We start from the raw sequence: 19,107 nt of genomic DNA, 5'->3' as shown, positions 1-19,107 counted from the left end.
TGTAAATGGCACCAAAAATATTTTAGTAGTTACTGATCATTTTACCAAATATGCACAAGCATACCCCACTCGAGATCAGACTGCAAGAACAGTAGCTACAACTCTCTGGGAAAATTTTATATGCCATTATGGATTTCCTAGAAGATTCCACAGTGATCAAGGAGCAGCCTTTGAGTGAACTGGTTACAGAACTGAGTAAAATTGCAGGAACTAAGTCCCATACAACACCATATCACCCAAGAGGAAACCCTGTTGAGAGGTTCAATCGTACCCTTTTAGACATGTTGGGCACATTAGATGTAAATAAGAAATCTAATTGGAGAAAGTACATCAAACCATTCGTTCATGCTTATAATTGTACCAAAATGATACTACTGGAGAATCTCCTTATTTTTTAATGTTTGGAAGACAACCATTACTACCAATTGATTTGTGTTTCGGATAAAAGTCGAAGGAGCAAACAGAAGTAACTCATCAAGACTATGTAACAGACTTAAAACGCAGGCTTAGTTATGCATATGATTTGGCCACTCAGGAAAGTGAAAAGCATCAGCAAGCAAACAAACGAAGATGGGATAGGAAAGTCATCAAATCAACCATTTCAACAGGAGACAGAGTGCTAGTTATTAACTTAAGCCCCGTGGAATGCAGAAATTAGCTGACCGATGGGAACCTGTTGTGCATATAGTTCTGGAGCAACCTGATGAAACCCTTCCTGTTTACAGAGTCCAATCAGAAGATGGCAAAGGTGTTGTTCGAACTCTGCACCGGGATATGCTGAGATCATGTGGTTTTATTTCCTCCTCTGAGGATATGAGTGATTTGGACAGTCCAGAGAGTCCTATTAGTGGTAGGACGAGACAAAAGTTAGCTGATGTGAACTCAGTAGGAGAAGATTGTGCATCCACATCTAACTCTCTTTCAGACCTCAATCCCATGGCAAGGGAATTCACACCAAGCTCCCCTTCCAATGAGGTTACTGCAGTGGAAATCCTTGTAAGAAAAGACAAAGGGAAAGACAAGGTTGTGCTGTCAGATTCACCAAATGTGGTCCCTACCAGTACAGGGATCTCTGGGGAAATTAGTAACCTACCCCTTAGACCGCAAAGAGTTAGAACCCAGCCTACTAAGTTAGCTGATTATGTTCTGAATTTTTTCAATGAGGTTAATTGGAGTCAACACTCCTACTGTAATATGTCATTGTTCAATCATTTCAAGAGTTAAATTGTAAATACTGTCGAGACGACAGAATTTTAGTGGGGGAGAATGTAACCCCTGTGTCAGAATGGGATGACCCAGAAAGGGGTGGAGTCTGAAATGAAGTAGAATGCTGCAGAACTCATGAGGTTGGAGGAAGCGAGACTACCAGGCTGGGACCTTGATTGATTTTATTAAGCCCTTAACACCTTGTTTAAGGTAACTGCAATGTTGTGGGGAACTAGTGGGAAGGGAGTTTATTTTTTTGCTATATTGTAAATGTTAGAATTTATTGTTTCAGGGTTTTTGTGTATGTAAATGGTGAGAGTTTTCTGGGAACCTTCATCATCTTGAAGCCCATTCACCAACCCTCAGAAGTCTTCAAAACCAACCACCAGCAAAGAAGAATTGGACTTGGCAATATCAGTAGACTGTAAATAAGGACTTGAAAATGCAAACTTAACAGGACTGCAAAGTGTAAATGTTAAATGTTTTAAAAGTGTTATTTGTTAAGTAAAGTAAACTGTTTTGTTTAAATTTGGTTCTTTGCAACTCCTTCCAAGTACTGCCCCACAGAACCCACAAGCTGAGGTTACAAGAGCACAGCACTACCTCAATGCAGAGGCAGCAGCCGTGCAAACAGTGCCTCTGGAATAGTGTTTTTACCATTCCAGGGGCGCTGTTTTTGGCATGTGCGGACTCTGCCCCTGTCTTGGGAAAACAATAACTCTGTAGTGGGATTGTCTAGTTCATTTCTTAATTGAGCCAAGTTGGTTTATTTAATGCATTCTTTGTTTTACCGAGTAAATACCTTAAAGTAAGTTCCAGCTCTGCTGTCCTATGACTCCACATACATCTATTCTCCATTATAAGTTTACAGCAGGGGCCCCTAATCTAATGTGAGCACATTTGGAATTTTGACACAGCATGGGGTGCAGCAACAAAATGGCTTCCACAGAAGGCAAAGCCAGCCACAAAATGATTGCCGCAACTTAACTTCAGTAACACAGTGCAGATCCTTGTGCTGTAATGGGCAGCTGCTGCCAAAGCAACATTTTAAAATATCTGCACAGCCAATCAGATCTCCAATAGTCAATCAGAAGCCTTCTGAACAAAAGCCCTACTTGGCCCTGCCAACTTTCTAAGAACAATTGGCTAGTGCCAGAAAAAGTGTCAGTGGGCATCATGGCACTGACTGGCACCACTCCAGGGATCCTCAGTTTACAGCAAAGATTCTCACCCTATGACTCCTGTGTTTCTTCTTGTGTTCCCCAACTTTCACTACATTCCAGACAGTGGATAAGGCCATTGCCCCGCAGGCTGGAACAACTGGAGGATGGGTTAAGCTGTGAACCTCCCCAAGCTCTGTGCCTCATGTCAAGGATGGAAGTAAACCTCTACAAACTATGCCCACTGAGAACTTCCACACGCCCCTCACACCTGTAGCCTTTGCAAGTTTCATCCCAAAACCTTGCAAAATAGTAGGAGGAGAGGAAGCTGCCACAGAGAAACCACCAACACAGGAGCCATCCAGGGTAAGAGTAAGGTAGTTGAACAGGGTGGATTTTCTTCCCCTTTTTGCATAGCCAACTGACCCTTCTCTGGGTAGTTTGGCAATCTCTTGCCTGCTTTAACCATGCTGAGGAGAGAGGGAGAAGGTAGAGAAAGAAGCCCTTCCCCCCATTCCAGATACACAAGGGCTGACTTAAGAGTCAATAGTGCTGGGAAGAGAGAACTGCGCATACTCAGATGTATGCTGAAAATGTGATTGTTATATATTTAATACTAATGGTTGTATGTTACATTGCATATGAGCGTTTGGGGGATGACGTGTTTCAGTTCCAAAGAGCAGTTTTTGAAAGCCTGTCTTGAAATTTATTTTCCTAATATACATAGTTTCTCAGTGTTCATAATCACCATCAATAACATAAATCCTATCTATTTTCATTATCTAATCTTATAGTTAGTTAAAATTTCTAGCTTGTGGTTTAAGAGAAGCTTTGCTCCAGTAAATTTATTTTTAATGAAATGTGTGATCTATAATAAATATATATTCCATGGGTATGGGTCAAATGAAACTGATTGTGAAAACACATTGTGGAGAAGTATTGGTAGAGTTTAATTTCATTGCTTAAAAAAATTGCTATTGAATGTTGGTTTGAATTAAATTGTATTTGTTTTAACAAAAGTGCAGTGGCCTGGGTGTACATATATTTATTTCAGTGGCAATGCATTGGATCCAATAAAACAATATTGGCTTCACTGCTTATGTCTCCTTTTTCAGAGAAAATGGATTGAATGGAAAAATGAAAGAGTCATGAATCAGTGAGCTCGAGGTCTCAGTTCAGTTCTAGCATCCAAATAAACCAAGGGAAAATGCTTGATTACTGAACAGTGCTTTTACTTTGTTCTTTCCAATGCCTCTGTCTCTAAGCCTGAAGAAACCCTATATTGGACATGTCCAAATGGCCTAATATTATAGTTTGGTTGTGCTGTTTGGGGGCACTTTTGATCTATGCAATGCTGGCAGTTCTTCCGCTCACAGTAGTCCCTGGTGGTCCAGACAGCCAACAAGCACCCCCAACTGAACACTCCACTTATGTGCATGGAAGAGATTTTGTTCACTCAGGTTAGCTGTTCCTTACACACTAGCTCCTACAGGATACTACTAAAAAGTGGATTAACTACTCTGCTTTCTATGTGTGCTCTACACAAGTAAGGAAAACAACTTCTATGACTTTATATAAGTTAAAAATATATACAGGAGCACAAAAAAAAAGGAAACACTTCTTCACGCAATGTGTGATTGGTGTTTGGAATATGCTGCCACAGGAGGTGGTGATGGCCACTAACCTGGATAGCTTTAAAAAGGGCTTGGACAGATTTATGGAGGATAAGTCAATCTATGGCTACCAATCTTGATCCTCCTTGATCTCAGATTGCAAATGCCTTAGCAGACCAGGTGCTCAGGAGCAGCAGCAGCAGCAGCAGGCCATTGCTTTCACATCCTGCATGTGAGCTCCCAAAGGCACCTGGTGGGCCACTGCGAGTAGCAGAATGCTGGACTAGATGGACTCTGGTCTGATCCAGCAGGCTAGTTCTTATGTGGCACAGCAGGTCTGCTGCTGCCTGCACAATATGCACATGTGGGAAAGAACCTGATGCAGATAGCGGCATGGGCAACCATCCTGCTTGTCTGCATCTCAGAGTTGGGATGAATGCATCTCTGTGTCAAATTGCCAAGCAAAATGTTAGTTTTACTCAGCCACTAAAACATTTGTTGAGGTTACCTTGTCAGTGATTTATCCTTATAAGGGTATAAAAAAGAATGATGATGTCACAGGCAAAATGTGCTCTGTCCCTATTTAAGCCATCCGTTACATCTCCATCTAAAGCATAGTACAGGCATAACAGAAATATTTTGTTCACTTCATGGATGAGCTTAAGGGATTTTGAGTCTCTCAGATACCCTCCCTTTCCCTCTTCTCCTCACACATAACTCAATAATCAAAATGTCAAACCACAGTTTGTCATTACCTATGAATTGTGCCTGAAAGCTGGAGAAGAACCATTTGCCTCTTAGTCATCATTGAACTTTTAAGTTCTGAAAGTTGCCCTGGGAATGCCAGAATGTAAGTACTGAGTCAAGGTTAAAAAAAAAACCCAGTCACTTATGCTGCGATAATATCAAATAAATGAATACACAGTTTGATGGTGTACAGCAGATGGGCAAACACTTGTCGGTTATCTTGCATTGCACCCATATTTATTTTCTGAGTTTTTTTCTGCCATTTCTCTCTCTGAATACTGCTGCAAGGCAAAGCGTGCATCTGTGACTTCTCAAATGCAAACGATTCCCAACTATTTTATTACACGACACTGCAAGGGCCATCTGCAACATACTCTGGGATTTTTGGCTTATGTTTCTTTAAAAGAAATTTAAAAATGAATGGCATAGAGTGTTACACCATTTACCAATGCAAGTAAAGCTTGCTTTCCCCTTTGCTTGAGATGTGAGAGGCTGGATTAATTACAAATTATTTTGAAGTGGTACAACCCACTCACCCATTGAAATCAATAGTAAAATTCCTATTGATTTTAATGGTTTAAAGATATATTTTAATCACTTTTTTGGATGGCAAATTAATAGTTAGCTATCAAAATGCAGACCAGCTGAAGTTCCAATTTAGTTTGTTGCCATGGCCAAAAGTTTGTAAAATAACAGTAAAATATATGTATGCTGGTCAGAGATAATTTAAACGATTATCCTTAAAGCTGTCTATGACATGGCTCACTCCTAGTTCAAATTGATCTCAGCCTTCAGCAAAAGAATTTACTTTCTCAGATGTAGAAGGGTTTAACTCTGGTTAGGATTGTACTGTCTGTCTGTGAGCAAGTAAACAATCAATTAAAAAATCATGCTAGCAGCAGAAATTTAAGTTTAACATTTTGATAGGTAATGCACTGAAACAGGTAATGAGCAACATTGTCTGGTGGGTCTGCTTATCAGACACTGTCTGAACTCATATATGTCTTACAACCTCTGTTCAAAACTGGAAAGCCAGTTTCTGGAATTTTTATTTATTTTATTTAGCTAGTTTACTTATCACCATTCCAATTTAAAAGTTTTCAAGGGAGATTAAAAGAAACACAACATTATCAAATGTAGAATAGATCCAAAGGAAATTAAAACCCAAATGAATTAAAGCCCACAACAAATTAAAACCCACTCAATCAGCAGAAACAAAATATGAAAGAAGATATCACCTACCTGCTTGAGATAACGGAATCTGATGCCTAAAAGCAGACGAAGTTGGTACTATATAACTTTCTTTGAGGACAGTATTCCACAGCTGGGTTGCTGTGCAGTCCCTGTTCACATATTTTCTGAGACTTAACTCTGGATATACTTAGCCTTCTGAAATATGGCAGGAGGAAATTATGAACAGGCATTCTCAGATTTAGAAGGTTTTCAGGCCCTCACATATTTATGGGTGAACTTTCAATGATATTTCCATCATGCTGGTGTTAATGATTGCGTAAGTTACGTTAACTTATCACTTTTTCTCTATTCCAAGAAAAAACAGTTTTTAATGATGCTAAAGGATTCCAAGGAAATAAAACACTTTCCTACCAGCTTGAGAAGGGGAATATTATTATTATTCTCCACATTTTTTGGTTTTCCTAAAACCCACAATATTCAGGAGGGCTGAGGAATGGCAGAAAAAGTCAGGAAGTGCAGACTAGTGAGCAGAGGAAGGGGACGGGTTAACTAAGCTTGAGAGAGGTTGATAGAGGGAATCTATAGTTTCTCTAAACTTTAATAAAATGAATGTTGTTGTAGTATGTTTATTTCTTACAGTAAGTCATAAGAAATATTTAGAAATTAGCAACAAAATTATTAGCCATCATTATAACTTACAAGGAATTGAATGAATGCCTGCCACACAGCCTAGTCACTTTACCTGGATTTAAGTGGACTTGATTCCATTGAATGAAATGGGATTAAATTGATTTAATTTTTCATGATTTAATGGTGTTGCAGAACAGGCTTTTAGGGGAATTTATGGCCACATTTGCCAATAATGTTTTCATTGCATACAACATGGCTTTGGCTTCAGTGTACACTTGCTTGGTCGAACTATAAATGTTGGAAAATTAAGTATTGTTTATAGTTTATATAAGTTAAAAATATATACAGGAGCACAGAAAACATAATCATCTGCTTTCCTAATGCAGTGCTGTTTCTCTTTTGAATTGACATTGGAACATGCTTATTTCCTTTCTCCACTACCTGCATTTGTCACTGAAGAAATTCAATCCCCTGCTGTGTCATTGTTATAATAATATCAGAATTCTGGGCACCAGTCAGATTATGACAGTCACACAGAACAAACACCACATTCATCTTGGACAGGTTTTGCTTTAGAGGAATGTCTTTATTTGCAGTTGATATGTTCTGCTCTGCTGCTGACACACTGACTTCCAATTGTTCTTTGCTCTTGTGCAGTTTGGGGCCTGTACACATTATAAATACAGGCAAGCAAGCAAGGCAGTTTAGTTACACCACAGTTGCTTGCTGGCTTGGTAACAAATGTGGCTGTTGATGTGCACAATAAAACATGAATCCATAACCAGCCCCCCCCCCCCCCCATATATATCAATGTCCAGGTGTTGTATTTTTGCCGCATTCCCTTCCGCTAACCTGGTAAAGATATGACCTCATATTTAAATTTTTGTCCAGTTATATATAATCTTAACTCCTGATAAGCTAATTTTACCCAGTCTGTAGCTATATATGTTAGATTTGAGTCCAGTAGCATCTTGAAGATCAGCATGATTTACCAGGTGTGAACTTTTGAGACTCAAAGCTGCCTTCATTAGGTACAAGTAGAAAAGGACATATGTTGAGGGAGCAATGAAAAGGTCAACCACAAGGAAAGAGTCTAAAGTACAACAAAAGGCATGCAACAATTGAGAACTGAAGAAAACCCTGCATTCTCTTCTCCTGAATTTTAGGTATCCTCCTTGGTGCAGAAAGACATATTGGATTTAAGAACTGTATATATCTACAGCATGCCCACCTTGTCTTTAAAAACATTTTACTTATTTGGAAAGAGAAAATATTTCATGAGATTTTTTTTCAGTGTACCCCCACATTTCCAATTTTTCCAAACAAACAAAAAGACCTCTGAAAAAAATGGAGGGCAGCCTTTTTCTATAAATTTCCCATTTTTTCACAATTTTACACCATGTACTACATACACTTTGTTGTTACACCAAATCGGGTCCTTTAGTGATGTCGTCTCATTGGAAGGCAAACACAAGATTTCTATAACCTTTACGAATAAAAATAGTGCCTGAACTTTTTTTAAATTTCTAAGTCCCCTCACCCACCCTTGCACAGCAAATGTATAATGGGTTGCAATCAGAATAATGTAACCTGTTTCCCTGTTTTCCATTCATATGCATCTGTGCAGGCCACCACTGGGGCCCATGGAAACAATCTGGATTGTTGTTGTGCCTTCACACAGAGATACATCTCTTTTTAAAAATTTACTTCCCAAACATACACAGCTATGCAGGCAGGCACAAATAACCCCCCACAGCCATGCCTACGTCTCATGATATGTGCAGCTATGCAGATGTAAGCCCCCCCAATTTTTTTTTAAGGAAAACAGAGGCAAATAAGGCACCTCCTGCCCCGCTGGTTTTTTATGACCTGTGCGGAACGGATCTATGAGCCACTAGGTATTTCCTTAGCCCAGAATCAGTGCCATACATGGGACATTTCGATACAACAAGCTTTAACTTGTGAGTCAGAAGACCTGGAGAAAGAAACAGAAAGGAAAAATGTGATTTTGCACAGTTTGAGTCAGTATTTTACAGCGAATTCTGTGGATGTAATAAGTGTAACTCCTTACTGATATGAAAGTAAGGACATTGGTCTTGACCCTACTGTTGCAGTGAAGGTCCCAAAATGTTTGAAAAAATTTGTTAAATGCAACAGCCCTTGTATTGCTGTGCTCCAGGAACTTACCTTTTGCTTGTTGACATTTTAACATACTCGTTGTCAGGACTGTCATTTTTCACTGGCTAAATAACATCTCTTGAAAAGACAGAGAGAGATAATATTTTGTTCAACAGTCGCTGGTGACACTGGTAATACAAAAGCAGGAGCAACAATGTGTTTTGTTGGACAGCGATTCCAACTTGATTCTCTCCCCAGTTGACTTGGGGATTCCTAACATAAATCTGTAGGTGAATCATGACTTATGTTTGGTGATGTTTTTTTCCATCTTCCTGAGCAATTTACACAAACATAAAATGACTGAGATCTATATATGCCCATGCTAACTAAAAATTAAATGTGAATTAGTGCATTTCATGATTGACCTACCTCAGGGTATGCATTCTTTCTGTTCTCATCTGTCTTAGGGTCGATTTCTAGATGCTTTGCCTCCAACCATCCCCTGTGATTACGCCATGGGTGTGGCAAACAAATCTTACATCATGACCGTCAATTATGATTTAGTAATATCAATTCATATATGGGTAACTCACATCTTTAGCATGTTAAAAAGGGGCAAGCCATGAATGGACGAGGACTCTAGTGATACATCTTTGAGTGTCAAACATGTGCCTGATGCTTTTGTCTTCATTAACATTCTGGTAACGTCATGGGGGTTTCCACACATGGCTTGCGTGTTGCCAGTTATGCATCCACACCACCACAGCGTTACCTCCCATCATTAGGGTTCAATTCATATTGCTTAGTCTTATTCAGTTACTTCTCCTTGATCTCAGAGCCATACTGTCATTTGCATTCCCATACTGTAAGTCCTTGTTGTGTGACACTCCAGGCCATGTGACTTAACTGTGCTCAGGCTATGATGGCAAAACTATACGGGTGCCTTGGGCCCACAATTACCTAATGAGGGACAAAATTCTTCATTTGTCGCTTCTAGGATCATTTCTCTTCATTGTGTTCTCTGCAATTAGAGTGTTTATACGCCATGCTGCTTAACACAGCAGGGATCAGGGGCTCCCAAAACACTCTCCAGAGTCCTGGCACAGAGGTAATTAATTACAGATCAAAACGTGCCCTTGGCAAACAGAATTGTGCAGGAGCATGCAGATATTTGGGGGCAAAATAAATGTTGGCATTTTTAACAAGGATCTCTCCAGAAGTTGCAAAAACTTTTTGTTTTATGAATAGTGGTTTTTCTGCTGATTGTATACTAATGTACATTGAAGTGGCAGCAGCAAAGCAATAAAATAGCTGAACACAAACCACAATCATGAAAACTTTAAATAAGCATAGTACTTAAAACCTAACAAACATCACTATACAGTTGAGAGGAGGCATTTCAGAGTTCTGGTGCAGCTACAGAAAAGACCTTTGCTGCTCATGGAGGAAACCAAAGCAAGGCTTGTTGTGTGAAGGGTCCTGAAGTACAGACTCTCCAACTGATCTTAAAACACAAGAGATTGATATAATAAATGACTTGATATGATGTAAATAGGGCCCAGAACAATACAGTACTATTGCGGGTGTGGTTGTGGCAATAGTATTGTATTGCGCAATACAATACTATCAACCACATCTTTGCATAACAAATTCCACCCAAACACTTACTGATTGGTTCCCCACCCTGGGACATGGACAATATATACCCCAAACATTTCCTTCTCTCTGGACACAGTGTGTAACAGACTTCCCTCTGTGATACACCTCTGAAGATGCCAGCCACAGATGCAGGCGAAATGTTAGCAACAAGATCCACCAGACCATGGCCACGCAGCCTGGAAAACTTGTTCTGTCATCTATTTATTATTCCTCTGTGCTTTTCTTTTCTTTATAACATGTGTGTAGATGTATGTACTGAATGCAATATTTTATGTATCTAATACGGTGGACTCTGACTTGCAGTGAATGTGTTAGTCTTTAAGGTGTCCCAAAATTTTGTTATTCAATCCCATGAACACACACATTTTCAATACAAATAGTCCATAAAGCCAACAGCTTGTTAAGACTTTTCCTGTGGTTCCTGTTCTTCACCAAATACAGACATTAAATTACATCACAATACAAATACTTAAATATAAATGAGAGGATTTCAAAAATACACCTAATAATAAGATAATACAATTATATTTTAAAATATTCACAGATAATAAGATCATCATACATATCTATTATTAAAATTCATAGGCATGATTGCCATGACATGCAGCTTCATGGGACAGACAGAGAGAGAACCAGGAATTGTGCAGCGTTGACTCCTAAAATTTAAAATCTTAACTATTCAAGAATCTAATCTTTCAGGATGAATCTAATCTGGTTTTATCATGAAGTCTTAATGCTGTTGAGATAAATTTTACTACTTTTTTTCTCCTATTATTCACCAAGAGAATATTTAAAAGATGATAATCAACAGAGTGACTTGGAAAAGTGGCTATGATAGGAACTTTTTTGTTTTATTTTTAATACAAATTACAATAAAGAACATAAACAAAATACTACTGAACTAGAAATGAGAAAAAAACCAGTTAGGAACATCAACCCACTAATTAGGAATATATTCCCAAAAAACTGAATGGATGAAACTGAATGAAGTGTTTTCAAATATTCACAAACATTGGCCTAGACCGTCTTTCATCATTTAGACAAACACATTCTGCATATTAAGCTAATATTAAGCTACCGTAATTTTACAATATTCTAAATTTTTAAAATCCATACTTTAGGAGAAATACTTTGGGCAATATACCATTTTAAAAGCAATAATAATTTTGTGGCTGTTAACATGCCAGCAATCATACAATATCTTCATTTAGAAATTCCATGTAGTAAAAGTACTCACAACACTATTCTCCGTCTTTTGGGTACTGATATCCTGATCATCTGTGGAATTTGGTCCAAAAAATAGAAGCAACTGAGCATGTCCACCACATGGGTAAATAGCTTGTTGATTTTCTGCCCACATTTTCAGTGTTGATGCCTTTTATAATTATTTATTATATCGAATGTATGGCGTTAAATACCACAATTATGTAATTTTATAAAGGTTGTTCATTAAATTAACGCAAATTGCTCTTGTAGAGTAAGAGTCAAAGATTAGTTTCCATTCATTATCCAACACTTTCTCATTTAAGATTTTATTAGCAATGAAAGATGGAATTTCTATTTTGTCTTTCTTTAAAATATTGTGATAAAGGGCAGATGACATACCTTTGGTATTAGTTTTCTTAAAAAGGCAAATCTTTAGAGGATATTAAATGAGATCCCAGTTGGCCTGTTCTAAGGTCAGAGTATACAAAACTGCACAATTGAAAGTATTGAAATCAGTGTGTATTTGGTATTAAATTTTAAGAGAATCATAAAATAGTATTAATAATGATATCAATAAATCTAGTTTTATTAGCACTAGTTCAACTTGAGTTAGTACCAGTTATACAAAAAGGTTGGTTATATCCAAATATATATAAATAGTACAAAAGGATATAGAGAAGGACTTGGGGTTTTTTTTTGTCTCTTTATCGTAATACACTATCAAACAAAAAAATGGAAATATATAACAAATAATATAGGAATTCCTTAAGACCTGGGTTTGATTCTCCATTCCTCCACATAAAGCCTGCTGGGTGACCTTGGACCAGTCCCAGTTCTCTCAGAACTCTCTCAGCCCACACAGGGGCAGGCAATGGCAAACCACTTATGTGTGTCTCTTGCCTTGAAAACCCCAAAATATTGCCATAGCTGTGAGAACAGCAAAAAAAAAAAGATACTTGATTATGGTTGCCTCTTGAATGCCAAGAAAAGTGATGTAGGGAAAGTGACCTGGGGAATGGATACAGTCTCCTGTTCTAATTGGCACCATAGACAGTTTTTTATCAGTGATTCCTTTTATACAGTAGTTTTAGTTTGGCTTGATAATATTTAGTTTGAAAGACATTTCAAGAGAGGGATTTTCATGCTTCCTCTTAGCATACAGCTCCCAAGAAAAGAAGTATGCAATAAATGATGACTTCTGGGTTCCATAAGGTCATAATCTCTGCTCTTGAGGAATAGCTGTTAACTCTGGCAAAAGGGGTATATTAAAATAATTCCTGTGTAATTGTGCAGAAACCATAGTAATCATAGAGTCATGTGGTTTACTGGTGAGTGTTCTGCCCAGGATCTCGAATATTAAGGTTCAGATTCTCACTCTGCAATGAGTCCCCACTGAGGAGAAATGTGGCACAAATATGAAATAAATACAAGAATGAGCTTACTCCCTCAAAATATGGCAAGGGGTAAGTGTGTAAAGGAGAGAGTAGCCAGGGGAAAGAAAAGTAGCTAGATAAACAGACACTAGATGAGAATTAAATCAAGGGCATGTGTTAATAGTGGGGCAAGAATGTACACTATATGCACATCCATTCTTCTTCGAAACATTAGACTATGTGGGAAGAGAAAGAGGCAATGTTGCAGTGAAGCACATTGGGTGAGAAACATAAGGAAACATTTCCTTGCTCATCGCAGTGAAGCAAATGAGTTTAAATTACCACCATATAATCATAAGATTCTTGAGATGATACAAAATGATAAAATTATACAATTGCTCTGGGAAACTATGAACCCTGTTTATGTGGACACTTGTAAGACCATAAAGGGGGCAGATTGAGTTCAGGAAGCCTGCCATTGCAGAGTTTAGACTAGATTACCCTTGAGATCCTTTTAAGTTGATGATTCTATGAAAAAGGAAAGCAAAACCAGGGAGGAGCCGTTGCTAATGTAAGCTCTACTGTACATTGCCAGATAATTTGCTTTGACAGTGTGTTGTCTCAGTGGGGGAAAAATCTACTATAAGAGCTAACTGTAACCTTGAAAATCTAATTAGGATTCAGGCTATCATGCATGCAGTTTGATAAGAAATAGTGTGGAGGGAACTGCAAATAAAGCAACCAATATTGACCTTTTCAAAAATTCCAAAATATAAATCCTTTTTTTTAAAGAAGTAGCATGGATTATATAAGAAAGAGAGAGTACAGCTCTTATATCGATTGGTGGGGATTTTTAAAAAAGACTTGACTTGATGAAAAGACAGTCATTAACATTCACATTCATGTGCTTTGTTCCCATGTTGAATACTGCATTTAAAAAAAAATGAGCCTACCAGATTTTCCTTGAATTATTACACGTTTTGATAATAAACCAAAGTTCCGGATTACAGAAGTTCAAATTGTAAGCTACTGGAGGCTGGCAAACATGGCACCTGGTTGCATTATACCTGAAACAATATTGTTTTTTCAACTTTTATGATATCAAAATTTATTCCCCAAGATTTTAAAGAATGACCCAGCACTGTCACTTATAAAGGTTATTGTTTAAGAACGAGGATCAGTCTGCCTTGGGATTTTATGGGATGGGTGTGAGTGGAATAGTGGTAGATGTACTTACACTTCATGTTATTCCCACACGGTTCCTACATCCAGACCATACTACCTCCTGAAAGTTGGTAGAATGCAACATCTTCACAATACTAGTGATTCTTTGAGGGAAAACACCTGGATCCTACACAGTACACATTACTTATGGGGAAAAAGAAAGTTTGGAAAGATTTGATCTGATGAAACATGGAAGTTCCCATAAGTACAATATGTCTGTTAATTATAGGTTCATCTGTAATGTATTAAATATAATTGATGAAAACACTGTGTGAACAATCTCACATGCATGTATGTCTGGGCCAAATTATACAGTACACGTTGTGTGTGTGTGTGTGTGTGTGCGCGCTTCAGAAACCTATATTGAGAGTGGAAGAGCAGCTGCTTTACCTTTCTCCTTACTGGTGAAAAATTGAGAGCCAGTTCACAGGTCACAGAGATCCTGTGCCACCATTAGGTACTTAGTATCACATACATATTGGGAGTTCAGGTGTCACCCATGATGCAGACAGGCCCAGACAGGAGAAAGATCCTCACTCACTCACTCACTCACTCACTCACTCACTCACTCACTCACTCACTCACTCACTCACTCACTCACTCACTCACTCACTCACTCACTCACTCACTCACTCACACAGTGTGCCATGTTCATGCCATGAAACTGCCCTGTTGGGATATGGCAATTTGCTCTATTAGGAAACTTACACACATTTCCCAGTACAGAGTGCAAAAATAGTTGCAGGGGTATACCAAAGCCCTTTCTACTCATATAACATTGTTGTGATCAGAACTGGGTCTGCCTGCATCTGGAGTGCAAAATCCTCATGGGGAACATGGGGGTTTTGTAACGTATGAGTGGGCCAGGGGTTGGAAGGCAGAAGGGTAACTCTTGGAATCTTCTGCTCTTGATATTAGCCTTAAAGGCTTCTACCACAAATAACTGTCAGGAGAATGAACACACCAACTGTACACATGGTATAGTTTGGACCCAAAATTTGCCATCTAGTTGAGGTCTTCTAGCTCGTTATCTGTTTCGGCAGTTAGAATGGCACATGTGACTCACCTTAATGCAGGTGGAGTAACAGCATGACTGATTCTGACATCCAGTAGAAAACAAGTCTTAATTCTCTGCTTTCCAAAGAATTCAACATTAAAATCTGGACAAAAGGGTTCTATTACTGCTAAGACAAGAACTGATTAAATAGGACCAACCAAATGGCTACACTTCTTGTAAAGTTATCCCTGGAGATGAATGTGAAATGTTGCTATGGAAGCTGCAGTGGTGTCTGCCATGTAACTAAGGCTGACAGACTGCTTGCATGTGGGTGGCTGTCTTTTTTCCAGCTGTGACCAGCTGAATTATATCACCTGTCCCACTTGATATATTAGGATATGCCCAGGCTCAAGATGCATGTTGCTGCAATAGGGAAATTAATGTCCACCACTGGAGGCAATTAATAATGATTAGGAGCAAAACAGCAGGGTTAAATCTGTGCATTTAACAAAGTGTTCATACAGGTTTTTGTACTGTATCTCAGACTGGGAGTTCTTTAGAGATCCTGTTTTTTGTTTTGTTTAGGGGTTGGCTAGGGTTTCAGGGCAACCATATTAATTATTGGGTATATTTAGCTCAAATGTCAAAGTTGCTTCAGTGAGACAAATCTATCTACTACTTCGCTTCAGTGGTAGTACATCCATAGTACATTGTATATTGCTATGGAATATTGCATATTATATAGTATATTGCTATGGAAAATGCCACTATTAAGTTCTGCAAATGTGTGCATTCATAGACACAGCTATACTCTATCTTGTGTATGGTTATATAAGTATGATCCTTGTGTTCAGACCAAGGGTTGGATTGAAGTCTTTCCCTTTCCCTCTTTTTCTAAACTAGCCTACTCAAAAGTTTACCCATGACTGTTCAGTGGGACTTACCCAAAAGAAAGTGTTCTCATGATTGTGCTGTAAATGTGAGAAATTAATAATCTCATCCTTGGTGTCATTCTTAAATTTCCTTTGAAATGTGGATGGATTTACTACCAACATCCTCCTTTTTTGTCCCAACTTTTAAGTGCTGTTATACCTTTTCCTACAAAAAGATGTCAGGAGATGTGTGAATTAATACACCACATCTTTCTAGACTTTTTTTTGTGGAGGAATGCTCTACCGGGGCCCTACTGCCTGCCTTCTGCTCCTTCTCATTCTCTTTTACCATTAAAGAATCTTACTTAAGTGCCGCCTTCATCAAAACCATTATCCTCTGCACTATTAAACCTAGCATTTTGATAAAAGAGCATTTATATGGTTCCAGATGGCTAATCAGCAGCACTTTTTGTTTTTCTACAGTTGTGCCACCATTTTGTTTCCCATTCAGCAGTTTCCATATTTCTGTGGGAAACAAAACGGTGGGCACAACTGTAGAAAAATGAAAATGTTGCTGATAACCATCCAGATCAAAGTGTTATGTTTAACAGTGCAGAGGATAATGGTTTTGACAAAGGTGGCACTTTAGTAAGATTCTTTAATGGTGAAAGAGAATCTGGAATCTGAGGGGGGATATGATTGAAGTCTATACAATTTTGCATGGGATAGAAAATGTTAACAGAGAGAAATTTTTCTCTCTTTCTCACAATACTAGAACCAGGGGGCATACATTGAAAATGCTGGGGGGAAGAATTAAGACTAATAAAAGGAAACATTTCTCATGCAACGCGTGATTGTTGTTTGGAATATGCTGCCATAGGAGGTAGTGATGGCCACTAACCAAGGTAGCTTTAAAAGGGGCTTAGGAAGATTTATGGAGGAAAGTCAATCTATGGCTACCAATCTTGATCCTCCTTGATCTGAGATTGCAAATGCCTTAACAGACCAGGTGCTCGGCGGCAGCAGCCGCAGAAGGCCATCACTTTCACATCCTGCATGTGAGCTCCTAAAGGTATTTGGTGGGCCACTGCGAGTAGCAGAGTGCTGGACTAGATGGACTCTGGTCTGATCCATCAGGCTCTTTCTTATGTCTTTGAGGGTGTAAACAGGCATGTCGACAGGGGTGAACCGGTGGACATTGTCTACTTGGATTTCCAAAAGGCTTTTGACAAAGTTCCTCACCAGAGACTGTTGAGAAAACTCAGCAATGAAGGAATAAGAGGGGAAGTCCTCCTATGGATTAAAAACTGGTTGAGAAACAGGAAACAAAGAGTGGGTGTAAATGGGAAGTTCTCACAATGGAGAGATGTCGGGAGTGGTGTCCCCCAAGGATCCGTTTTGGGACCAGTGCTCTTTAACCTATTCATAAATGACCTGGAAGTAGGGGTGGGTAGCGTGGTGGCCAAGTTTGAAGATGATACCAAATTATGTAGGGTGGTGAGAACCACAAAGGATTGCGAAGAGCTCCAAGCGGACCTTGATAAATTAGGTGAGTGGGCTCAGAAATGGCAAATGCAGTTCAATGTAGCAAAATGTAAAGTGATGCACATAGGGGCAAAAAAATCCAAACTTCACATACATGCTACAGGGGTCAGTGCTATCAGTCACAGACCAGGAAAGGGATTTAGGCGTCTTAGTTGATAGTTCCATGGGAATGTCAACTCAATGCATGGCAGCTGTGAAAAAGGCAAACTCTATGCTGGGGATCATTAGAAAAGGAATTGATAATAAAACTGCAAAGATTGTCATGCCCTTATATAAAGCAGTGGTGCGACCGCACTTGGAGTACTGTGTCCAGTTCTGGTCGCCGCATCTCAAAAGGATATTGAGGAGATAGAAAAAGTGCAGAGAAGGGCAACAAGGATGATTGAGGGACTGGAGCACCTTCCCTATGAGGAGAGGCTGCAGCGTTTGGGACTCTTTAGTTTGGAGAGGAGGCGGGTGAGGGGGGATATGATTGAAGTCTACAAAATTATGCATGGGGTAGAAAATGTTGACAGAGAGACATTTTTCTCTCTTTCTCACAATACTAGAACCAGGGGCGTTCATTGAAAATGCTGGGGGGAAGAATTAGGACTAATAAAAGGAAACACTTCTTCACGCAACGTGTGATTGGTGTTTGGAATATGCTGCCACAGGAGGTGGTGATGGCCACTAACCTGGATAGCTTTAAAAGGGGCTTGGACAGATTTATGGAGGAGAAGTCGATTTATGGCTACCAATCTTGATCCTCTTTGATCTGAGATTGCAAATGCCTTAACAGACCAGGTGATCGGGAGCAACAGCCGCAGAAGGCCATTGCGTTCACATCCTACATGTGAGCTCCCAAAGGCACCTGGTGGGCCACTGCGAGTAGCAGAGAGCTGGACTAGATGGACTTTGGTCTGATCCAGCTGGCTTGTTCTTATGTTCTTATGTTCTTATGTTCTTAAGGAATCTTTTCAAATGTGAAAACATGCTACTTGACTTCTGCCAAAGAACTCATGACTGCACTGTCATCTTTCCATGGAAAAAAGTGTACAAATATCTTTAGACCCTAAAAAGGTACAAAATACTCCTGTGACCAATCACATTTTTAGTAGAAGATGTGCATTCTTATTTATTAAAACCATGGAAACTAAGCTAATAAATTGAATTTGCACATATTCATGCTACAAATTGTTATGTAAAATATGTTTACATTAATAAGGTTTGCCACAAATAAATAATATTTGTATTTGTTGAAATGGTTTGCTGGGTAGCCAGTTTTGAAAGTGGAGTTAGCTCTACTGCTTCCCCACAGAGGGACTGGCCACATGGACACTCTCCGCAACCACTCCACAGATTCCACTTTGAACCAGAATAAAATATTTGTTTTCCCACTCCAAGTTATCCCATGAATTATAACTGAAATGAGCATGATGTCATACGGACATTCTCCTTTAACGTGGGGGCTTTATCAGGGCCATCGTAACAGCATTATAGGGTTCTGGGCAAAGCAGCGCACTGGGACCCCTACATGCACAATCACTCACAGGAATAAAAATGTAAGTGTTTGATAAAATTAAA

The sequence above is a fragment of the Sphaerodactylus townsendi genome, linkage group LG11 (assembly GCF_021028975.2).
Source record: "Sphaerodactylus townsendi isolate TG3544 linkage group LG11, MPM_Stown_v2.3, whole genome shotgun sequence".
Taxonomy (NCBI): domain Eukaryota; kingdom Metazoa; phylum Chordata; class Lepidosauria; order Squamata; family Sphaerodactylidae; genus Sphaerodactylus; species Sphaerodactylus townsendi.
The sequence above is the reverse complement of the archived record's forward strand: the minus strand, read 5'-3'. Positions refer to the sequence as shown.